At 39.5% G+C, this 25,746-nt stretch overlaps 1 long non-coding RNA gene across 2 annotated transcripts; it reads right to left on the reverse strand.

Annotated features, from left to right (window-relative positions):
* Window positions 1-4,091: 4,091 nt before the first annotated feature.
* Window positions 4,092-15,922, reverse strand: LOC113360913. Of its 2 annotated transcripts, none has more exons than XR_003364864.1 (4): window positions 15,838-15,922; window positions 15,662-15,701; window positions 15,522-15,581; window positions 4,092-4,484 (listed from the first exon to the last, which is right to left on the reverse strand). It is a non-coding gene; the product is annotated as an uncharacterized LOC113360913 (long non-coding RNA). The 2 variants fall into 2 exon arrangements; XR_003364865.1 differs by lacking the exon at window positions 15,838-15,922 and adding an exon at window positions 15,812-15,827.
* Between the last annotated feature and the right edge of the window lie 9,824 nt (window positions 15,923-25,746).

A 25,746-nucleotide genomic window follows, 5' to 3' on the forward strand; every position in this document is an offset into this window, starting at 1 on the left:
AATGACGCTATATTCTCATCTGCGCAGGGTGTGCAACAGGGAGACCCACTTGGTCCCCTTCTGTTTGGATTAACTCTACGCCCCCTGGTGACTAAGATTGCTGCGTCCTGCACATTAGACCTACACGCGTGGTATTTGGATGACGGTACTATCGCAGGTGAAACCATGGAAGTGGCCAAAGCCTTACAGATTATACAAGATGATGGGCCATGTAGGGGATTGCACCTGAATATTATGAAGACTGAGATATTCTGGCCCTTATTCGATCCTAGAAGATTTGAGGCTTTCTCTGTTAACATTGGTAAACCTCAAGTGGGGGTCAAGATGCTCGGCGGTCCTGTCAGCTTAGATACATAGTTCTGCAGTGATTTGGTCTAGGGGAGAGTGGACAAATCCATTCAACTTATGAGCAAAATTCAGAAGCTCAACGACCCAAAGTATGAGTTACTTCTTCTGCGGAATTGCATAGGTGTTTCTAGGCTTTACTTTACACTCCGTACCACTATACCCACTGCATTGCAGGCTGCTACTTCCTTGATTGATAAACATCTGCTACAATATCTTCGTCAGATTGTGGTGGGAGATGGCGTTAGGTTTGGTTTTTTACAACATCGTCTAGTTACTTTACCAATTAAGTATGGGGGGATGGGGGTTCATACAATGGCAGACACCGACCAATACTGTTACTTAGCATCATACACCCAAACAAAGCACCTCCAGGACATCATCCTACAGCTACATCCATCACCTGGTTCAAGCTACAACTATCAACATGCTTTGCAGTCCTCCACACAAGCATGTGGTCTATCTTCTTCCAACTTCAACATCAACGACGCTTCCCCCCAGTTCATGAAGTCATTGGTAGTCATTTACTTTGGTGTTTTCAAGGAGAAAATACCCACTAGCTTCAAATTTTCTGAGCGTGATTCTATCTTATGGCAGTTCAATAGGTGTGTGCATGCTATGAACTTTCTTAAAGCTATTCCCATCAATGGGTTGAACCAAACTGTTGGGCCAAGGCAATTTCGATCCATCCTCCAGTATCGTTTTGGTATCCCTTTTTTCGAGCCGGGAAGTTTGTGTTCTAGCTGTCATCGAGACATGGACATATTTGGTGATCACGCCTTACATTGCTCTAAAGATGTTGGCCCCAAATTCCGGCACGATTTGGTTAGGGATATCCTTGCTGATATATGTTATAAATCTGATGTTGCGGCACGTAAAGAGGCTTCCTTGGGGTTCCTTTCTAATGATAAGGCCTTAAAGCCTGCCGATATCCTTATTTACAATTGGGAAGACGGAAAAGATGTGTGCTTTGATGTCACGGGGGTCTCGCCATTTACTAGTGATAGAACTCGCAATATCACTCCTAGTCACGCCATTAACGCTGCGGTTGTGCGTAAATGCAATAAATATCTTGAGAAATGCATTGCACATGGTCACGGGTTTAGTGTATTGGCGTTTTCTACTTTAGGTGTTTTAGGTGAAGATATGATTTCATTTCTAAAGAGATTGAGGATTTGCATGGTTAGGAATGATATGAATCATAAGATAGGTGGTTCCCTCTTTCACCGATTAGGCATTGTCATTCAAAAAGGAGTTGGCGCCCAGCTTGTTGCTAGGAAGCCCACCAACTTCTTGTTATGATGTTTTTCTAATGAAATCCTTTGCAACATCTTTTTTATAATAATAATAATAGTATAATACTCTTGCTAGCCTAGCATATGGATATGAGTTCGTTGTGTTGGCTTTTACAACATTTGGTGAGTTAGGTGATGATACTTGTGTTTTTTGAGAAGGTTGAGGAACTATCTCGTTAGTCAAGATGCCAATTATAAAGTAAGAGGGTCTCTTTTTCATAGAATAGGTATTATTATTCAAAAGAGAGTTGGTGCACAGATTGTTGCTAGGCTACCAACACCCTCGATGTAAAAACTGTTTTTGTGTTTTTAATATTCTTGTAAGAATTTTTCTAAAAAAAAATAACAAAAAAATAATAATAATAAAAAGGATGGCGACGACTAGCTACACTACCCATTAAGGATGGCGGGTTGGGAGCTTACACCATGACATATACAAGTCAGTATTGCTATCTCGCGTCTTGTATGCAAACTCAGAGCTTACAAGGTACTATCTTACACTCTACAGACATTTCTGCTCCCAGCCATCAGTTTACGTCAGCCCTCAACATGTATATGCAATCTTGTCGCCTTACTTCTTCTACTTTCAGTATCAAAGACATTGCCCCACACCCCATGAGATCATTGGCAGTTCGTTACTTTGATGTTTTTAAGGGAGAATTACCTACCAGGTTTGCAATGTCTGCAAGAGACGCAGTTCTTTGGAAGAGCAACAAGATGGCTCATGCGATGGATTTTTTAAAGGCGATTACTATTGCTGGGCTCAATCAAACTATTGGACCAAAACAGTTTAGGGATGTAATCCAATATCGTCTTGGCGTGCCTCTTTTTTCTGAGAATAGTGTGTGCTCGTGTTGCAACCATAGTATGGATACATTTGGTGATTGTTGAGGGGTGAATTTAGGTTTGAGGTTCTACCCGTCCTAGCTAACCAAATGACCTCACTTTGCTAAGAATAGTAAGAGAGAGAGTTATCTTTCCATTGTACCTTGTCCTTTATTATATAAGCTTTCCAAAAAGCCCCTTCTTTTATGACATCATTCCATGTGTAATAGACCTCCTTAATTACTCCTAATGTCGTTCCTTAAGATAACCTTCTTCTTATTTAGTAATCCCTTCCTTGTCCTACCCTTTTAGTGGATACTTTCTTGTTGGACTTGGGCTTAGTCCCCATGCTTTTACCTAGTTTAGCTACTTCTTCAGGAACACCCTAAACCCATTAAGGGGTTTATTTTTCATGTATCAACATTAGTCCCCTGAATATTGGGTCAATTGTTTAATGACCCAATAGTCAAAGAACCCTCTTTGAGCGACCTCCTTTATAGTACATTAACAAGGTGGGTCTTTTCCCTTTGCTGAACTTACGGTTGTGGGAGACGTTTCGACTCCTCGTCGTGCAAAACCGCTTCTCTTTCTGGTTTTCTGACGATTACTTTTCTCCCGTGCATAACTGCCACGTTCTATCTTTAGGGCTTTCTATATATAGAGTTGTCAATTCATTTTCCTTTCAACTTTTCTTCTTCTTTCCTTCTTCCAGACGCACCCATACACTCGCTATGTCTAGTAGCTCTTACAACAATTCTTCGTCCGAGGAGTCTAGCGAATCTGAGCAACCTAGGAATGAGGGCTCCGAGGAAGCCGAGTATTCTGATCAGGATGAGATCGTCCTACCCGCCTTAGCAGACGCCAGGTTGTATACTATTGTTAAGTTCACAAGCGGCCCTGCCTTAAAACGCGCCCTGAGGTTAAGAGAACTCCGTGAAGGTAAACGCGTTTTCCCTCTGGATGATATCTTAATCTCTCGCCTTTTAAATCCTCCCGTGCTTCCTTACCCTTCTGATCTCGGATGGCTTATGCGCCCCGAGTCAGAGACCATGGACACTTTCGCGTTCAAGATCGTGCCGCGGATGGCCATCCACTAGTCCAGAAGGGGCTATAAATGACGTATGATGTCTGTTATAAAACATGATTTATCATGGTTTTCATCTGTTATTCGAATCGTTATTTATTTTGTGTGACTCTTTATAAATGACGAATAACAAACGTCATTAAGTATGACAAATAAAATTTGTGACTTTAAATCACAAATAGAATTTGTTATTTAGTAACACGGTTATTGAATGGTAAATACAATAACGGTTGATCTCTGCTATAAAAATAGGATTTTAATAAAAATAAAAATACTAATTTAAATAAAAATAAATAATAATTCCAATTAGAATATTCCATGGCTACTGATTCAGACTTTGGTATTCAGATTTGGTCGTTTTGTTCAACTGAATCGGGAAGTGAAAGCAAAATTTATTTCAAACAAAATATGAAAATTAAATAAAATCCTAAAATCGGTCGAAATTATATTTTTACTAATCACCCAAAATATCATCCAATAAAATAATAACATAGAATCTCTGAATACAAATTTAAAAATAATCTACAAATGATAAAGGACCTCAAAAAGAAACAAGAAAATAAAATTGAATAAGTGGTATGAAACTGTTCTCATGTAATTCGAGCTTTATCAGCTTGAAGCTCTCTATCTATATTTCCAGCAGGCTTCATTTTCCTTATTTCTGTCGCTTAGAAACCCAAGTGCACATCCTTCCATTTAGATATCACAGTTCAGGGTATGGCACAAGGAGAAAGAGTGTTTGAAGTATAGTAGCCCCGCATCTATAACGGATATAGTAGACCCTTTATCAAGCTGGCCCTGCTCACGAGGTTTGTATCAAGGGAAACTAGTACGACCACCTGGTGCTCCCATCAGAATGACATCCGAATATCTCATTGCTCCCTCTTGTTTGCTGCTACCTGCAGCGCAGCTTTCACAAGCCTTTTAGCACATCCCTGTAAGAACAGAATATTAAAGCAAACTTCATTCTTATTTTCGTAAGAGCTAAAGTTTCAAGTAGACAACAAGCATGGGAAAACAATTTTCAGTCAATCATTCATTACGACATGAAAATAAATTGACTAAGTTGATCCTTTCAAGAATGAGAAATAATCCTCAATTTGACCAACCAATCAAATATCTGATTCATCGACTCAAGATGAATTGAACTATTACGAAATCACGTCAGAGGGAGACAAAAAATATATGCAGAAAATGTGAAAATCAGTTGATTTACTTTTAGTACTAGTACTCCTAAAATCAAAATAGTGTTTATTCTGGTCCATCTAAAGGTGTGACAGAGATGGAGTGCTTGTCTAACTAATATCAAAAAATCAGTTGATTTACTTATAAAAGCATTGGTAGGCTTTTAAAGATGTAGAAAATAAGAGCAAAAGAAAGCCTACATTGTTATACCGTAAGTGCACGGTGTCGGTTGTAGTTTGTGCAAGAACGGGTCGAATCCACAGGGACTAGGGTGTGTGATTGAAGATTTCCTAAGCTAATTATCTAAGCTAAGCAGTGACAGTAAGTGACAGTGGCAGTGAGCCAAAGAAGCAAAGGCAATGAATAACAGTGAGCAATGATCAGTGAGTTCTCTAAGTAAAACAGTGACAAAGAAGTAAAACACTAAGGTCTTGAATCCATCTTATACCTAGCTAGATAGTAGCAATTCTAGTTCATATTCTTGTCCCTAATGGAAAAATGAGGAGGTTCATGCCTTCCTTAGTCCAGGGTATGCATTTGAGGGTGTGTAATGAGTTAGTTAGATAAATCACCCCTAGCATTGAGTGTCTGGTTAAGGCACACTCAATCACAAGTAATGTTGCTTACTAAATTCATCACTTGGTGGAAGGTTAATCCCCTAAGTTCTCTAATTCACCCCTAGCATTGAGTGTCTTCTTACAGCACACTCAATCACAGGTGCCTTTGATCACTAAGCTAACTAACTTCCCTAATTAAGTTAAACCTACAAGAGTATTAACTAAGACTTCACCACCTAACAGTGTAATAAGGTTTCATCTAAGACTTAGCATGAGTGTTTAGAACATACTTAACATGAAGATACAGATAAACATGGAATTAAACTAAACATGAGATTAAATTGAAACTGAACATGAACTTAAAATCGGTTTTACACAAAACACTAACAGTTGAGGGCACTGGCTAGTCCAGTCCTCTGAAGGGTGAAGCTGGCTAACCCAGACATGCTCAAAACATTACACCCTCATTTCCTATTTATAATCAGAACACCCAATTAGGGTTTTTACAAAAAAAAACCCCAAATTTAACAAAATTAGGGTTTATAGGAATTTGGGGAAAACTCACCATACCCTCTGAATTTGCTGTCCCCTCTGCAATTGAGCGCTGACCCATGCTTCAACTTGCTTCTGCTACTCGAACGCTGCTCCAATTTCCTTCTTCTCTCCACTGTGAAACCCTAGTTCCATCTCTGTCTTGGATGTAGCACCTAAGAGTGGTGGGTGCTAAGAACAAGAAGGAGAGTAACTAGGGTATGGTTGTTCTGATGATGGTCGGCTGGGGAGGTGATGTCTGCAACTGTCGGCGGAGGAAGAGGTTTTTGGGGGAATGGAATTTTGGGGAAGAAGAAGGTGGGTGTTTGTTTTGGGTCGATGGGTTTGATGCTTAGGTGTTGGTCAGGTGCAGCGGAGTTTGATGAACAACGAGTGGAAGGCGTTGTATCATCAACTTCAGATTGAATCTAACGGCAAGATAGAAGAAGGCTCTGAGCGACCGTTGGATTAAGTGATACAACGAAGCTGACGGTTCCAGATGGAGTTAGGTACTATGGTGTTTGACAGGAGCTTGGGATTTTGATGCACAATGATGAGATGACCGTTGGATGACAAGATGGATCCAATCTGACGGCTCTCATGGAAATGGGTATGGATAATGGAAATGGATTTGGGTAAGGGTTTTGGGCCTTGGGTATGCCAAGCCCATATCTTCTTTAAGAACAATTCTTCCTCTTCAAGCCCAGTTCTCGTTGATCTGGCTCTTGCAAACATCATTCTTCGCTTCCTCCTAGCGGGAGTCTTTGCTGTTTCTTTGCTCTTTTTCGCTCCGTGAGTTAACCAGGCTTTATTTAGTACCTAAAAATGCAAAATTAATTAAGAAAAGTATTTATTCTTGAAAACAACGAAAATACAGAATATGGGTTAAAATGGAGAATTAATGCACAAAAGATGAGTTAAATTCCAAGAAAAATATATAGAAATATGCACTTTTTAGCACTCATCAAATACCCCCAAACCTGAATTTTACTTGTCCTCAAGTAAAACAAAACTAAGGAAATCCTACATATACCACTGTCGCTGGTCTCTCGAATGCATTTAGTGTATGCACTAAGCCTTTTAAACCACTAAGTGTCCCTAGTGGACGAGTGAAGTCTCGTGAAGGTTTTCTTAGAACGTACCTACAAAGTTCTAGGTCAAAATATAAGCTCAGATTCCATCAAATGTGACATGTGCAAGACAGTAGAAGCCCACAGCAAAATGGAGATGTCAATCTATCTATCAAAGGCACAATCCTAGCACTGATAACAAATAAAGACATGTGATAAGAGTGTAAAGTGTATCTACACATGTGTAAAGAAAGATCGGATGTTATGACTACTAATCACCAAGAGATAGTTTCTCAGGCTAAGAACCGAGGTCGAAATCTAGCTAGCTGTCCGGACTTTACGAGAATTGTGAATGAGTAGGAGGTATTTCACAATTACTCGCGTTGTACATCAATGGCATACACCCTTCCTTGCTTATTACAAAAAAAACAACAAAATGACTCTTTACATGACTCTTATTTACATTGACTACTCTCTTTTATTTTTGGAACAAGAGAGGATGGAATTGAAAAATACTTGATTTTTTTTTTTTTTTTTTTTTTTTTTTTTTTTTGATTTTTTTTTAAAGGACACTTTTGATACATAACAAAAGGAAACAAAAATTACATGACACTTTGCAAGAGGTAGCCCTTTTTGATGCACCCAGTTAAATTCGATGGTTGTTTTCTTAATGTAACCTCCACCTTCTATCCCAACCAACCAAAGAACAAGCTAGTCAAGTTTCGTTCAGTATTCTAAAGTGATTGGAAACTATAAACACCTCAAGGATGAGGCTATACATGTATTGGTAGATCGTGCGCGTGCAAATTTCTTATCACTATGTGAATTGTGCTAGAATCAGGGTGCCTAAATATCTAGACTAAGACTCCTAAAATTACATATTTGCACAAGAGTCAACATTTCAAGGTAAATGAGCTCCATTTTTATGTTTTTTTTCAATTTTAATTTTTTATTTTGATTTTTTTTTCATTTTTTTCAAAAAGAAGGAGGAGTTCTTGTTTTCAATTATGGCATATTATCAAAGTATCTACTTTTCACCCCCAAACCTAAACTAAACATTGTCCTCAATGTTTCAAAATATGAACAAAATTATAATACAACATATGAAGAGGATCATGTTGAGTAGAGAAAAAGGAAAGAGAATACCCGATTTCGGCGAAAGCAATATTAGAACTCCGTTATTCAAGGCAAGAATCCAACATATGTCAGCCGAGATCATATTGGATTAGAAAAATATATACAAAAGGAACAAAAGGGTTTTAAGAAATTTTATCTACTGGATTATATACAAAAAATTCACCATACACCAAAAGTCTAAAGAGTTGAGGATCAACCCAAAAGACAAAGTGTAGCGGTTTCAACAACTTCACACAATAATAATATGATAGGCATGAAAGTGAAGCTGTGAAACAAAATGAGCTACCCCCAAACCTGGATTTTTCAACGGATAAAATTTTGGAAACAAAATCTCGCAGTTTTGGGGGTTCATCATGTACAAGGTCTAACTCAAAGTGAACTGTGCTAGGGACGGGCAAACATGCTAATTCCAACTGTGGTTCCTCAAATGTATTATACTTAGATGCAAAATAGTCCAAAAGGACTTGGGAAGCACACAGTTCCAAACCTAGATTAGGGACTCTCAGAAAAGTTGGTTTGACAATATGGGTACAAACCAAATCTAGGTTGGGTGGAAGGCCATTAGATTGTGACTTATGTAGGACGATAGGCACATCATTACTAATCACGTCAACATCTCCTAAGTCTTCTACACGTGTCACAACATGCTCACAATCATCAAACAAATTGGCAAGATCACAATCAGAGTCATCAACATCATCAACAAATTTATTCTCATGCATCGGAAAATCAGGAGAAATATCACAATGTGACCTAGGTAGAGAATCAGACACATCAAATATATTTTCATGCATATTAGCATTAGTGTCTACAGAAGATTCAACTATTCCTATGTCATGCTCATCTTCACAGAATAATTGTACGAATCCCATGTCAATATCAAAATCATATGAATTACAATGAGTATTAGAAAAAACAACATTCATGAAGGTCGAGGGCGAGAAGCCATATGTTATTGAACCAACAGGTTCCACAATATTTTCATGTTCTTCTAACATATCATCATAATCATCATAATCATCATCATGGTAGCATGCATATTGGTCCTCATTAACAGTGGTGGTGTCCTTAGTCGATTCATGTTCCTCTAAATTAGGTTCATATTCAACATCATTTACATGAATGGGACTAGACACTTCATTAGGGACAACATACATTTCCTCATGAATTTCCTCCTTTTGTAGGTGAAGCAAAATCTGATCTAAATATGCATGAATTCGTGATGTAGATCTATCAAAGTTTTGCTTACTGAGTCTTAAAGCTTCTGTGGTGGAGTCTAAATTCATGGGAGTACAAAATTCTTCATGTTCAAATTGTGGTGAATGGTACATGTGTGCATGGTCATTAGGGTTTACAAAATATTGATCGCAACCCTCAAAGGATTGATTATGGTCCCAATGACTACCATTCTCACAATTTATGGGCATTTCATACCTTGGATTTTCTCTAGATTGCCTAAAATTATGCAAAATATGACAGTTCTCAACAGGGTGGTCTAAACTACCACATGCAGGACATGCATAGATTTCAGGTTGCCTAAGAAAATTAGATGTGACAGATTCCTCATGTGATTGCATTTCTAAAGCTGCGATTCGAGCTTCTAATTGATCGATCAGTGATGATTGTGTGAGGGAGGTATTAGCAAAATGTTCATTTTCACGTTGTGGCGAATGATGCATGTGTGAATAGTCATTAGGGTTCATGTATTGAGGCTCGGGACTTTGAAAATGTCCATAATAATTCCTATGACTATTGACATCATGGTCTATGGGAGGTTCATAACGTGAAGTATGTCCACACGCAAGTTCTCTAAGGGATTTGTTGTATTCCCCAACTGTTGACCAAGATCTAGACATGATTGGGCTCAAAAGTTAAGTAACTATGTTACAAAGCCCAAAATTTGGTTTTTAATGGGTTTGGATTTCTGGGAAAAATTTGGTTTATGGGTAACATTTGGTTTTTGTCGGGTTTGAAAAGAAATTTGGTTTTTAATGGGTTTTAGAAAATTTGGACCTAATGGGAAAAGAAAACACTTTGGTTTATTGGGTTTTGAAAACTTTGGTTTTAGACTTTGAAGACAAAGCCCATTTGGGAGCTTTTGGTTTTGATGGGAGCAAATTTGGTTTTAAAAAGGTAGAAAAATTTAGTTTTTAATTGGGAGCAAAATTTTTGGTTTTAGTATTGGGAGCAAGAATTTTGGTTTTAGTGTTGGGAGCAAGCCCACATTGGTGGGAGAAATTGCTTTGCCAAGGGAAGGTGAACTAAGCCCACAATGTGTATGCAAACTGAAGCCCAATGTAGCTTTTGAAATAGCCCAACTGTTGCTTGTTTGTTCTGAGGCCCAGTTGGGCTTTTAAAAGTTCAGTTTTTCTAATTTACAACTACAGGCCCAAATCAATCTAACACCACAAGCCCACAAGCAATTAAACAAACAAGCCCACAAGTAATTAAGATTACAAACCCAAAGAAAATATAAGCCCAAATGTTGGGTTTAATATTACAAGCCCACAAGAAAATGGAAGCCCACAGGTTGGGTTCTCTTAATGGGTTTAGGCTTACTTGCTTAAGCACAGCCCAGCTGCTCAGTTTGGTTGCAAAAGCCCAGTTGGGCTTTGGATCATCCTAAGCTTTGGCTTCAACACTCAAGGCCCAGTTGGGCTTGGTTCAATTTTCTTTGGCTTGTGTAGCCCAGTTGTGTTTTGGTCTAGCTACAGCAGCAGCAGCAGACAACAACACCAGATCAACTCAGCAACATCAACAGGCTTGGCCTGGCAAGAAACAGCAGCAGCACCAGGCAACACAGGTAGGCTTCAGGCAGCAGTTCTGGCACCAACAGCAGCAATCAAGGCTCAGCAGCAGGAGCAGACCAGCAGCAATCAAGGCTCAGCAGCTTCACCAGTTCAGGGCTTGGGTTCTTTCTAGCTGCAGCTTTGGTTCAGCAGGTTTCAGCCTTAGCAGCACAGCAACAAGCCCAGCAGCTCACAGGAGTCTTGGCCCGGCACCAGCAGGAGCACCACAGCAGCACAAGAGCACCAGCAGCAGCAAGTGGCAAGCCCAGCAGCAGCAGCACAGCTGCAGAGGCTGGCAGCAGCAACAGGAAGCAGCAGCAGCAGCAACACCTGTTGGCTCAAAGAGAGAAGTAAGTTTCTCTTGAAAAAGAAGCAATGAGGGATCAATACAGCAGTGATATGCAAACTAAGATGCAAACTAATATGAAATATGCAATATGCTAATGCAAGTTACACTAAGATGCAGTTAACCTAAGATGCAATGCAAAACAGTAAGATGCACAGCAAGTTATGCAAAAACAGCAAACTAAGATACAAGAAAAACTTCAACAAAACAGCAGCCAAGTCCCCGGCAGCGGCGCCAAAAACTTGGTAGGCATTTAAAGATGTAGAAAATAAGAGCAAAAGAAAGCCTACATTGTTATACCGCAAGTGCACGGTGTCGGTTGTAGTTTGTGCAAGAACGGGTCGAATCCACAGGGACTAGGGTGTGTGATTGAATATTTCCTAAGCTAATTATCTAAGCTAAGCAGTGACAGTAAGTGACAGTGGCAGTGAGCCAAAGAAGCAAAGGCAATGAATAACAGTGAGCAATGAGCAGTGAGTTCTCTAAGTAAAACAGTGACAAAGAAGTAAAACACTAAGGTCTTGAATCCATCTTATACCTAGCTAGATAGTAGCAATTCTAGTTCATATTCTTGTCCCTAATGGAAAAATGGGGAGGTTCATGCCTTCCTTAGTCCAGGGTATGCATTTGAGGGTGTGTAATGAGTTAGTTAGATAAATCACCCCTAGCATTGAGTGTCTGGTTAAGGCACACTCAATCACAAGTAATGTTGCTTACTAAATTCATCACTTGGTGGAAGGTTAATCCCCTAAGTTCTCTAATTCACCCCTAGCATTGAGTGTCTTCTTACAGCACACTCAATCACAGGTGCCTTTGATCACTAAGTTAACTAACTTCCCTAATTAAGTTAAACCTACAAGAGTATTAACTAAGACTTCACCACCTAACAGTGTAATAAGGTTTCATCTAAGACTTAGCATGAGTGTTTGGAACATACTTAACATGAAGATACAGATAAACATGGAATTAAACTAAACATGAGATTAAATTGAAACTGAACATGAACTTAAAATCGGTTTTACACAAAACACTAACAGTTGAGGGCACTGGCTAGTCCAGTCCTCTGAAGGGTGAAGCTGGCTAACCCAGACATGCTCAAAACATTACACCCTCATTTCCTATTTATAATCAGAACACCCAATTAGGGTTTTTACAAAAAAAAACCCCAAATTTAACAAAATTAGGGTTTATAGGAATTTGGGGAAAACTCACCATACCCTCTGAATTTGCTGTCCCCTCTGCAATTGAGCGCTGACCCATGCTTCAACTTGCTTCTGCTACTCGAACGCTGCTCCAATTTCCTTCTTCTCTCCACTGTGAAACCCTAGTTCCATCTCTGTCTTGGATGTAGCACCTAAGAGTGGTGGGTGCTAAGAACAAGAAGGAGAGTAACTAGGGTATGGTTGTTCTGATGATGGTCGGCTGGGGAGGTGATGTCTGCAACTGTCGGGGGAGGAAGAGGTTTTTGGGGGAATGGAATTTTGGGGAAGAAGAAGGTGGGTGTTTGTTTTGGGTCGATGGGTTTGATGCTTAGGTGTTGGTCAGGTGCAGCGGAGTTTGATGAACAACGAGTGGAAGGCGTTGGATTATCAACTTCAGATTGAATCTAACGGCAAGATAGAAGAAGGCTCTGAGCGACCGTTGGATTAAGTGATACAACGAAGATGACGGTTTCAGATGGAGTTAGGTACTATGGTGTTTGACAGGAGCTTGGGATTTTGATGCACAATGATGAGATGACCGTTGGATGACAAGATGGATCCAATCTGACGGCTCTCATGGAAATGGGTATGGATAATGGAAATGGATTTGGGTAAGGGTTTTGGGCCTTGGGTATGCCAAGCCCATATCTTCTTTAAGAACAATTCTTCCTCTTTAAGCCCAGTTCTCGTTGATCCGGCTCTTGCAAACATCATTCTTCGCTTCCTCCTAGCGGGAGTCTTTGCCGTTTCTTTGCTCTTTTTCGCTCCGTGAGTTAACCATGCTTTATTTAGTACCTAAAAATGCAAAATTAATTAAGAAAAGTATTTATTCTTGAAAACAACGAAAATACAGAATATGGGTTAAAATGGAGAATTAATGCACAAAAGATGAGTTAAATGCCAAGAAAATATATAGAAATATGCACTTTTTAGCACTCATCAAGCATCATTTCTATAACACTAATATCAAAACGTTCAAAAGAAGTTTTGGCAGATAGAAAAGCAGCCAAATCACAAATACTAAATCAGTTACATGTATTACGCAAAATTGATTGCCAATTTTATAAGGTAGTTAGTAAACCTTAGAGAAGTTAGAGTCTGTAGACCTTAACATCAAATATGCTACTTCTGTTTTTGCTCCAGTAGCCTTCACATCCTGACATCTTATTCTTATAAAACAGAATCACCACCTCCATACACATTCTCATCAACAGGAGGGCCCTTGTTATCCCTATTCAGAACCTAAAGAACACAAAACCTAGGGTTTCACTATATAATGAAAATCTCTAAATTAAGAAAGGGTTATTTTGTTTTTGGTACTCAGGTTTTGTCCAACTTTTGAGTTTGGTCTAACATTTTTCCAGCTTGGCGTTTGGTACTTGGAAAAGACGTTGACCAGCGTTGACTCAGTTATATTTTGACTTCTGTAAAGGAATTAATAAATAATTTTTAAAAAAATGGAAAAATGGTAATTATTACAAGAGTTTACTATCATAGCCTTCACTTTCCTAATATTTCCATTAGATCCAACGGATTTGATAAACCTATTTCCTAACTCTTTCTTTTCTTCTCTTCTCTTTTCTTATTCCGCTTCCCACTGATAAAACTCCCATGGATGAAAGATTAAACCCTTCACTAAAATCGTGAGCCAAGATATTGAAATTTTTAAGAATCTTAAGATCTTCCATAAATCTCAAAGGAAAAACTAACAGGGAAGATCTTCATGGGGTAAAGTGGAGACGGTGATTTCTGCTTCTGCTGTTATTGATGAAAGGAGATAGTGGCGGTTGATTAAGATGTAATTCGAGATGTTAAAAGAGGGGTTTTGAGTTTGATGTCATTTTCTTGAATAATTTATGGAATTTTATAGGTTCAGGCTTGATTTGAGATCGATTTCATATCTCTGATAGCAACAGTGAAACTAGGGTTTGAGTAAGAGGAATTTAGGGCGTGATAAAGCTTCTTCTGATGAAATTAAGAGTGAAATATGGAGCTACAATGCTTCAATGTGAGGCTTTGTGAAGCAGAATGGTGAGAGATGTTGTCGTAACAGATTGGGTTGTGTCAAAGCCTAGAGAAGAAATACAGGAAAGGTTTTCGTGTGATAAGTGGAGCCGCAACAAGGGAAGGAAAAAAATTTGATTTCGAGATAGAGATAGATTGATTTCTGGGATTTCTGGGGGTATGATGTAGTGTTAATTAAGCAATAGATGTTGATTCATCAACAATATTTCGGTGGAGTTAAGTTATTCTTCTCGAATCTGTGCGTAAGTTCTAGACGATACTGTTGATTCAAGATATCGACAGTTATGATGGAAGAAAACATAAAAGCAGTGATGGCTGTATGCAGATGCTGGTGTTTGTTTTTCTGATGGTGAAGAACGGAATGGGCTCGATCTGAGGTGTTTGGGATTGTTTGCTCGATCTGGGAATTAAGTATAGATGGAGTTTCTCGACTGAGAAACAAACATAGCAGTAAGGGATTCACATGGTACGGGTATTGGCTGTTTTGTGATTATGCAGCAAAGGTGCTTGGTTATCTGGCAAAGGTGTTGTGGTCGGTACTGAATAGGGCTTGGATTTGGTAGAATTAACTTAGAGATGGGATTTGATTGAGGTGAGAAGAATTGTTGTTACTGTCGATTGAAGTGATAAATGGAAGAGATTAATGAAGGGTTTGATTGAGGTGATGTTGCTGCTATTAGAGTTGGAGAGGTGCTGTTACAGAAGATGATGCTCGACGGTGGCTGCGGCGGTGATGTGTTTAGAGAAAGAAGAGAAGATGAGTTTGATGTAATAGAAATGTTAATAAAGTGATGGGTATAATTGTAATATGATTTCACAATTTAATTATATATATATATATATTATTAATAATTTATAAACAGAAATCAAGATTTAACCTGGTCAACGTGAGTCAACGTTATTTTCAAGTACCAAACACCAAGATGGACAAATGTTAGACCAAACTCGAAAGCTGGACAAAACCTAAGTACCAAAAACAAAATAACCCATTAAGAAAACCTCAATCTAAAAACCAAGGGTCTCATTTATCATGAAATCCCCCAAATTGAATTTCCTTGAAAGAACAAATCGATCAAAACTAAAACAAAATCAAATCAGTAAACTCACAATAGAAAGTAAAGAATCGATACCTGTAAGCGTTGCACCACTAAGTTCCTCCATATACTCATGAAAACCCCTAAGTTTTATTTCTACAAAAGAACAAATTGATCAAAATTAAAACAAAATATATTCATGAGAATCATTAAAACTAACACTAATGGAGTTGAACCTTCTTGGGGATGTTGCATGTTGGAGATGTTATCCTCGACCTATACGACCAAAAAAAAAAAGATGAAATATCTGTTAGAGCTAAGATTCAATCAGAAATGTAAAGTTATTGATAAGAATTATATTCATATTTAGGGATGTTATTTTTTACATCCAGAGAAGAGATATTCCACTAACTTGAGAAGACGAAGAGAATTACATCGTTGATAATACTGAAAAAGATGAGGGAAGAATAAAAAAAGGAATAAGAGAAAGAGATGCGAGACAGAAAGATGGAAGGAGGTTCCAATGAGGTGTTCAGATTAGATATTTCTAGGGTTACGACATCTAGCGGCTGAAAAATAATCATCTCCCATCAAAATCTAACGGTGAGATAGTTAAGTGGTATAATGGAAGGGAAAGTTAATGAGCACGGCACCGTATGTAGCTACTGGCTAGCCATTTTTGGGAAGGCAGACTAGTGGGGGTGTACAAAAACTTAAAATGTTCAACGGATTTTATCCGTGATTTATAGGTTCATCCGTAAATCATGCACTGATAATTTATCACATTTCATAATGACAGATTGTTTGAGTTAAATGGTGGGCCTAATTATTTTCGTGTTATATGACGGAATTTGTTTGTAAGACTTTACTCACATAATTGATCCGTCGTTTAAAAACGTGATTAATAGCCCTTTCTGGACTAGTGATCCATCGTGGCGATTATAACCTCCATGCTATCGACATCCGTTGTAAATCGAAAACTCCCCCGGTGTGGCCACATTGGGCATCTTATATACGCTCCAACTCCGGCCACGCTACTACTCTCCGGAAGGCGGGTATTAATGAAGCTATAGACTCGTCTCTTAAACGGGAGGTAAATAGGTTCATTCGTGATGTAATACGTCTTTTCTGTCTCTGGGTTCCTCCCGTTCACACCCTTCTCACAGCATGGGGGGAAGACATTGTCTTCCTAGAGGATGTGGTCGCTCTTACAGGGTTACCGATTCATGGCAGTCATTCATATGATGAGGCAGACGTCTTCGGGGCGCTAAATGACGAGGACAAGGAACTGTGTACTTATTTGTTGAAGTGCAAAGATGACTCCCATCGTGAACTAGTACAGAAGAGTCAGGTGCCATCAGGGCGAGGTAAGTACAAGGGAGTTGCTAACACAGATAAGAAAGGGGCATCTTCATCCGCCCATAAGGGGAAGGATAAGTGGGTAAAAGAGAAGGAAGCTCCTCCCAGGCGCCCTCCTGGCGATCACCTGTTATCTAGCTCCATCCGCACCTATGAGTCGATCCATGGTTCATCAGACCCGACAGAAGCTGATCGTGAATGGGTTATTAAAGTTAATCGTCGCGTTTCTTTTTCTCTTTGGCTGATATATTGGGCTCCTCAGATGATCCGCGATAAGGTGTTCCCTCATAAACGCAAGGAGAAGGATTCCCGCGCGGAACTAGCTGCCTTCATTTTATTCTGGCTTTGTCACGACATATTCGAATACAGTCCCCAGGATACCATCCAGGGTGAGCTAGTGCCAATGGCAGTGTTGCTATCCCGCGGAGTCTCTTTTCCACTTGCACCAATGTTCTTAGGTGGTTTGTACCGTCATCTTGAATTTTTCTGTCGAGATCTTCAGACGGTGGGTTCGTCTCACAAGATCGAGACCTACATCTTAGATTCTTTTATGCAGGCTTGGTACTGGGAACATGTTACTCCGTGCGTGCCTGAGCCTAATGAACTCGCGATTCAGCGAGAAGAAGACGTGAAACAGAATGATGGTTCCGTCAAGAAGCTCCCCGTTGTTTACGGCTACCCACGGATGGCTCTTTGGAACTTGAAAGGAAAAATCCCCAAGGGCGATCTTGGTAAACACTTGGACGTGGCCAAGGATTTTGAACCATTCCCTTACCAAGATGGTCGATCAGGTCCGGCGCATTATGATATTGTTGCACCCTTTGACGCAAAATTGGATTCGACAAAGCTCCTTCCAGAGGACGATTTCGATTCAGTGATGGCCGTGTTGCCGGGTTATCAACCTTGTTTCTCCGCTGGTAAGTTCATTGCCATATCCTACAACCATGATCAGGTGGGGTTCGATCAAGGAGTTCCTCACAGGTTCCCTCCCCCGGAAAGTTCTGACGTCGAGGATGTTATTGCTAGCTTCAATCGTTACGTCTTCAAAGGAGCGACGCGCTTGTCTGATCGAGGGATCAATTTTTCATTCAGGCAGCCCATCCCTGCGCGGCTCTTAGCATTTACTGAAAGGGCTCACGAGTATCATGATTTCTTACGACGCCAGGCTTTGAGCTTCCTCTTGCGCGAATCTTCTCCTCCTCGCAACTTGACTGCTCAGGATCTTCGAGAGCTTCATGCGTCTGGTCGAATCAAGCTTGATGACTGGTAGGCATTTAAAGATGTGAAAATAAGACAATAAATGGATGCCTACAGTGATACCTGCAAGTGCACAGGGTCAGTTGTAGCTTGTGTGCAAGAACAGGGTCATTCCACAGGGACTTGGGAGTGTGCAATGAAGTTACACTATGCTGATAATTGATGCAAAACTAAATGCAAGGTCACAAGGCTGCAGTGACAGTGAAACAGAGATGGTAAAACATCTAACCAAGGCTATGAGCCAAGGGCAGGGAAGGCAGTGCACTGATTTCAGTGCACAGCAAGATGTGAAGTGCAAAAGCTAAATAAAACAGCAAGGAAAACTCAACTGAGCAATAAGAATAACAGAATTAGAGTTGCAAGTGACTGTAAAAACAAATTGTGGGCTAAGCTACGGCTTTGAATCCACCCTTGTGACCGAGCCAAATAATGTAGTTCTAGGTTGAATCCCTAATGGAACTAAGTGACAGTTAAGGCCAACTTAAGATCCTAAGCATACAAAAAGGGAATAGCAAGATAATCAGCTTGCTCAACTGATGTGCTCCTAGTATTGACTGTCTTTTGACAGTACAATCAATCACAAGCACTAGTGAGCACTGATTTCTCCCATTGATCAATCAATTCAGTGAACTAAGGCTTCTAACCTAACATTCCACTACCTAACAGTCCACTAAAGCTTCATCTGAGCCTCAACTAGTGAGACTTAGCTCATGACTAACATGCTAACACAAACATACATCATACAAGATAATTGAAACATGAATTCAAATATTGAACATAAACAGAGCATTGAACTACAACCCTTGAGACACTGGCTATTCCAGTGCTCTTGGGTGACACACTGGCTAGTCCAGGCATACCCTCTTTCACACACATCACAACTCTATTTATAGTTACACCCAATTCTCAAAAATACCTAATTTACAAAATTAGGGTTTATCCAAAAAAAATCCCAAAACAGTGAATTTAGGGTTTCGATTTCACCTAATTTGATGGGTCAAATCTTACCCACAACGTCGACCCAATCTTCCTCTGACTTCACTGCTTCATTCCCACACCTCAATTTCTTCTTTAGCTTCACCTAATTCATCAATCTCTAACCTAGGGTTTCAGAGATAGGAAAGGTGCGAGATTGATGAAGTAGGCGGCTAGAAAGATGGGGGAAATGATGGGTTTCGCTTTTAGGGTGGAGTAGAGTGGTTTGGTGGTGTCAGGGAATGGTGGTGATGATGGAGAAGGTGGTGACAGTGGAGTAGTTGCAGAGGGAGTGGGAGGAAGAAGATGGGTTCGATGGAAAGAAGGAGGGGAGTGTTTGGCGATGGGTATAGGGTTAGGTTGTTCGAGTGTGAGGCGGGCTCATCAGATTTCGATGTTAGGCGAGTGATAGGCGTTTGATCGATACATCTGAAATGCATCCAATGATAAGATGGAACATAGCCTTCAGCGACCGTCGGATGAAGAGATACAACGAAACTAACGGCGTGAGATGGAGTTAGGTGCTGTAGTGTTGGTCAGGAATTTCAGACTTTGATGCACGAATAGGAGGCGACCGTTGGATGATGATATGGATCCAATCTGACGGCTACATGAGAAGTGGGTTATGGATTTGGGTTTTGGTTTGGGAGATAAGTTGGGCTTGGGATAATTCTGAGCCCATTTCTTCTTTAAGAACAATTTCTTCCTCTTCAAGCCCACTTCTAGCCTTTTGGTCTTGTGCACAACATTCTTCGCGGCTTCCTTGTGTAATTCCTCCCGGCTTTTCACCACTTTTCTGCTCCGCAACTCATCTAGTCTTTATTTACAACCTAGAAATACAAAATTAATTAATAAAAATATTTATTCTTGAAAAAATGAAAATACAGAATATGGGATAAAATGTAGAATTAATGCACAAAAGATGAGTTAAATGCCAAGAAAAATATATAGAAATATGCACTTTTTAGCACTCATCAAATACCCCCAAACCTGAATTTTACTTGTCCTCAAGTAAAACAAAACTAAGGAAATCCTACCTATACCACTGTCGCTGGTCTCTCGAATGCATTTAGCGTATGCACTAAGCCTTTTAAACCACTAAGTGTCCCTAGTGGACGAGTGAAGTCTCGTGAAGGTTTGCTTAGAACGTACCTACAAAGTTCTAGGTCAAAATATAAGCTCATATTCCATCAAATGTGACATGTGCAAGACAGTTTAAGCTCACAGCAAAATGGAGATGTCAATCTAGCTATCAAAGGCACAATCCTAGCACTGATAACAAATAAAGACATGTGATAAGAGTGTAAAGTGTATCTACACATGTTCTAGAATGACCTGAAGTTATGACTACTAACCACCAAGAGATAGTTTTTAGGCTAAGAACCGAATTCTAAGCCAAGCTAGCTGTCCGGCTTTACGAGAATTGTGAATGTTCACCCAATGAGTTGGTGATATTTCAGTTTACCCGCGTTATACATCGATGGCTGCACCCTCCTTGCTTATTACAAGACTATTTACAACAAAAAGATGACTCTTTACATGACTCTTATTTACATTGATTACTCTCTTTTATTTTTGGAACAAGAGAGAACTATTGTCTTTAACATGACAAAACATGGAATAAATAAATACTTATATATTTTTTTTTTTGATATTTTTTTTGATTTTTGAATTTTTTGATTTTTTTTTTTTTTTTTTTTTTTTGAAGAAATAACTTTGATCTTTACAACATAATGACACTTTTTATACATGAACAAAAAGAAAAACATAATTACATGACTCTTAGCAAGAGGTGGCCCTTATCGAATGCATCCGGTCAAATTCTATGGTTGCTTTTCTTAACGTATCCTCCAACTTCTATCCCAGCCAACCAAAGAACAAGCTAGTCAAGTCTCATTCAGTATTCTAAAGTGATTGGCAATCTAACTTCCTATCAAACACCTTGAAGATCGAGGCTATACATGTATTGGTAGATCGTGCGCGTGCAAGTTTCTTATCACTATGTGAATTGTGCTAGAATCAGGGTGCCTAAATATCTATACTAAGACTCCTAATAATTACATATTTGCACAAGAGTCAACATTTCAAGGTAAATGAGCTCCATTTTTATGTTTTTATCATTTTTCTAATTTTTTTGGAATTTTTCAATTTTTTCAAAAAGATGGAGTTTTGTTTTCAATTATGGCATATTATCGTGGTATCTACTCTATACCCCCAAACCTAAACTAAACATTGTCCTCAATGTTTCAAAAGATGTAAAGAATTATAATACAACATATGGAGAGGATTATGCTGAGTAGAGAAAAAGGAAAGAGAATACCCGATTTCAGCGAAAGCAAAATTAGAACTCCATTATTCAAGGAAAAAATCCAACATTTTTTTAGCCGAGATCATATTGGATTAGCACTATATATACAAAAGAAACAAAATATTTAACTAAGAAACTATCTACAAGAAAATTTGGTTTTTAATGGGATTGGACTTTTGGGAAAAATTTGGTTTTGTCGGGAGACATTTGGTTTTGACGGGAAAAAGAAAAATTTTGGTTTTTAGGGAAACATTTGGAAAACTTTGGTTTTTATGGGAGAAAAACATTTGGTTTTTAATGGGATAAGGAGACCAAGCCCACTGTTGGGTTTTGCGAAGCCCAGCTACGTTTTTGAAAAACAGGCCCACTGCTGGCGAGTAAAGCTCACTGTTGGTTTTTGGAATTTTGAAATTTTGGCCCACTTAAACTTTGGTTCAGGCCCACAGTTCAGAAACAAGCCCAGGTAACAATTTGAAATTTGGGCTCTTAAATAGCCAAAGGTCGAGGCCCAACTGGGCTTTTGAAAACGTTTTCTGTTTTTGGGTCAATCCCACAGTGTAAATGTTTTGTTTTCAAATGGATGTTAAGCCCACAGTCCCAGAAATTTAGTTGGTCTTTGGCTAGCTACTAACAAAAATATGAGGCCCAACTGGGCTTTCAAAAGTTCAGTTTTCTTTAATTTAAACAACAGGCCCAAATCAATCTAAAACCATGCCCACAAGAAATTAAACAAACAAGCCCACAAGAAATTAATTACAAACCCAACAGAAAAATGGAAAAAATTATTACAAGCCCACAAATTAAAAATGGAAGCCCACAGGTTGGGTTCTCTTAATGGGTTTAGGCTTACTTGCTTAAGCACAGCCCAGCTGCTCAGTTTGGTTGCAAAAGCCCAGTTGGGATTTGGATCATCCTAAGCTTTGGCTTCAATACTCAAGGCCCAGTTGGGCTTGGCTTATGAATGGCAGCAGCACCACTTCAGGCCTAGCAGCAGGAGCAGATCAGCAGCAGAAGCAACAGCACAACAACAGGATTTGCAGGTTCACAGGGCCACAGCAGAGCAACAGGTGCAGAAGGCAGCAGCAGTTAGCAGCAACAAGCAGCAACATGGGCCACAGCAGCTCAGCAGCAGTCTTGGCCTGGCACAAGCAGGAGCACCACAGCAGCACAAGCACAGCAGCTCAGCAGGAGAGCAGGAGTACAGCAAGCACAGGAGCAGCAGCAGCAGCAGCTCCACAGCAAAAGCAGCAGGATAGGCAGGTACCTGCTGGCTCAAAGCAGAAAGTGAGTAAAGATGCAAGCTATGATGCAGGAATGTAAGTGAACAATATGCAAATGAGTATGCAATGCAGGGAAAGATGCAAATGCAATGAACTATGATGCAAATATGAAAATGAAAGTGAATGCAACAAAACAGCAAAGAACAAATCAACACACAGCGCCAAGTCCCCGGCAGCGGCGCCAAAAACTTGGTAGGAATTTAAAGATGTGAAAATAAGACAATAAATGGATGCCTACAGTGATACCTGCAAGTGCACAGGGTCAGTTGTAGCTTGTGTGCAAGAACAGGGTCATTCCACAGGGACTTGGGAGTGTGCAATGAAGTTACACTATGCTGATAATTGATGCAAAACTAAATGCAAGGTCACAAGGCTGCAGTGACAGTGAAACAGAGATGGTAAAACATCTAACCAAGGCTATGAGCCAAGGGCAGGGAAGGCAGTGCACTGATTTCAGTGCACAGCAAGATGTGAAGTGCAAAAGCTAAATAAAACAACAAGGAAAACTCAACTGAGCAATAAGAATAACAGAATTAGAGTTGCAAGTGACTGTAAAAACAAATATTGGGCTAATCTACGGCTTTGAATCCACCCTTGTGACCGAGCCAAATAATGTAGTTCTAGGTTGAATCCCTAATGGAACTAAGTGACAGTTAAGGCCAACTTAAGATCCTAAGCATACAAAAAGGGAATAGCAAGATAATCAGCTTGCTCAACTGATGTGCTCCTAGTATTGACTGTCTTTTGACAGTACAATCAATCACAAGCACTAGTGAGCACTGATTTCTCCCATTGATCAATCAATTCAGTGAACTAAGGCTTCTAACCTAACATTCCACTACCTAACAGTCCACTAAAGCTTCATCTGAGCCTCAGCTAGTGAGACTTAGCTCATGACTAACATGCTAACACAAACATACATCAAGATAATTGAAACATGAATTCAAATATTGAACATAAACAGAGCATTGAACTACAACCCTTGAGACACTGGCTATTCCAGTGCTCTTGGGTGACACACTGGCTAGTCCAGGCATACCCTCTTTCACACACATCACAACTCTATTTATAGTTACACCCAATTCTCAAAAATACCTAATTTACAAAATTAGGGTTTATCAAAAAAAAATCCCAAAACAGTGAATTTAGGGTTTCGATTTCACCTAATTTGATGGGTCAAATCTTACCCACAACGTCGACCCAATCTTCCTCTGACTTCACTGCTTCATTCCCACACCTCAATTTCTTCTTTAGCTTCACCTAATTCATCAATCTCTAACCTAGGGTTTCAGAGATAGGAAAGGTGCGAGATTGATGAAGTAGGCGGCTAGAAAGATGGGGGAAATGATGGGTTTCGCTTTTAGGGTGGAGTAGAGTGGTTTGGTGGTGTCAGGGAATGGTGGTGATGATGGAGAAGGTGGTGACAGTGGAGTAGTTGCAGAGGGAGTGGGAGGAAGAAGATGGGTTCGATGGAAAGAAGGAGGGGAGTGTTTGGCGATGGGTATAGGGTTAGGTTGTTCGAGTGTGAGGCGGGCTCATCAGATTTCGATGTTAGGCGAGTGATAGGCGTTTGATCGATACATCTGAAATGCATCCAACAATAAGATGGAACATAGCCTTCAGCGACCGTCGGATGAAGATATACAACGAAACTAACGGCGTGAGATGGAGTTAGGTGCTGTAGTGTTGGTCAGGAATTTCAGACTTTGATGCACGAATAGGAGGCGACCGTTGGATGATGATATGGATCCAATCTGACGGCTACATGAGAAGTGGGTTATGGATTTGGGTTTTGGTTTGGGAGATAAGTTGGGCTTGGGATAATTCTGAGCCCATTTCTTCTTTAAGAACAATTTCTTCCTCTTCAAGCCCACTTCTAGCCTTTTGGTCTTGTGCACAACATTCTTCGCGGCTTCCTTGTGTAATTCCTCCCGGCTTTTCACCACTTTTCTGCTCCGCAACTCATCTAGTCTTTATTTACAACCTAGAAATACAAAATTAATTAATAATAATATTTATTCTTGAAAAAAATGAAAATACAGAATATGGGATAAAATGTAGAATTAATGCACAAAAGATGAGTTAAATGCCAAGAAAAATATATAGAAATATGCACTTTTTAGCACTCATCAAATACCCCCAAACCTGAATTTTACTTGTCCTCAAGTAACACAAAACTAAGGAAATCCTACCTATACCACTGTCGCTGGTCTCTCGAATGCATTTAGCGTATGCACTAAGCATTTTAAACCACTAAGTGTCCCTAGTGGACGAGTGAAGTCTCGTGAAGGTTTGCTTAGAACGTACCTACAAAGTTCTAGGTCAAAATATAAGCTCATATTCCATCAAATGTGACATGTGCAAGACAGTTTAAGCTCACAGCAAAATGGAGATGTCAATCTAGCTATCAAAGGCACAATCCTAGCACTGATAACAAATAAAGACATGTGATAAGAGTGTAAAGTGTATCTACACATGTTTCTAGAATGACCTGAAGTTATGACTACTAACCACCAAGAGATAGTTTTTAGGCTAAGAACCGAATTCTAAGCCAAGCTAGCTGTCCGGCTTTACGAGAATTGTGAATGTTCACCCAATGAGTTGGTGATATTTCAGTTTACCCGCGTTATACATCGATGGATGCACCCTCCTTGCTTATTACAAGACTATTTACAACAAAAAGATGACTCTTTACATGACTCTTATTTACATTGATTACTCTCTTTTATTTTTGGAACAAGAGAGAACTATTGTCTTTAACATGACAAAACATGGAATAAATAAATACTTATATATTTTTTTTTTTCTGATATTTTTTTTCTGATTTTTCTGAATTTTTCTGATTTTTCTGATTTTTTTTTTTTTTTTTTGAAGAATAACTTTGATCTTACAACATAATGACACTTTTTACATGAACAAAAAGAAAAACATAATTACATGACTCTTAGCAAGAGGTGGCCCTTATCGAATGCATCCGGTCAAATTCTATGGTTGCTTTTTCTTAACGTATCCTCCAACTTCTATCCCAGCCAACCAAAGAACAAGCTAGTCAAGTCTCATTCAGTATTCTAAAGTGATTGGCAATCTAACTTCCTATCAAACACCTTGAAGATCGAGGCTATACATGTATTGGTAGATCGTG

This window comes from Papaver somniferum, chromosome 3, assembly GCF_003573695.1.
Source record: "Papaver somniferum cultivar HN1 chromosome 3, ASM357369v1, whole genome shotgun sequence".
NCBI classification, from domain to species: domain Eukaryota; kingdom Viridiplantae; phylum Streptophyta; class Magnoliopsida; order Ranunculales; family Papaveraceae; genus Papaver; species Papaver somniferum.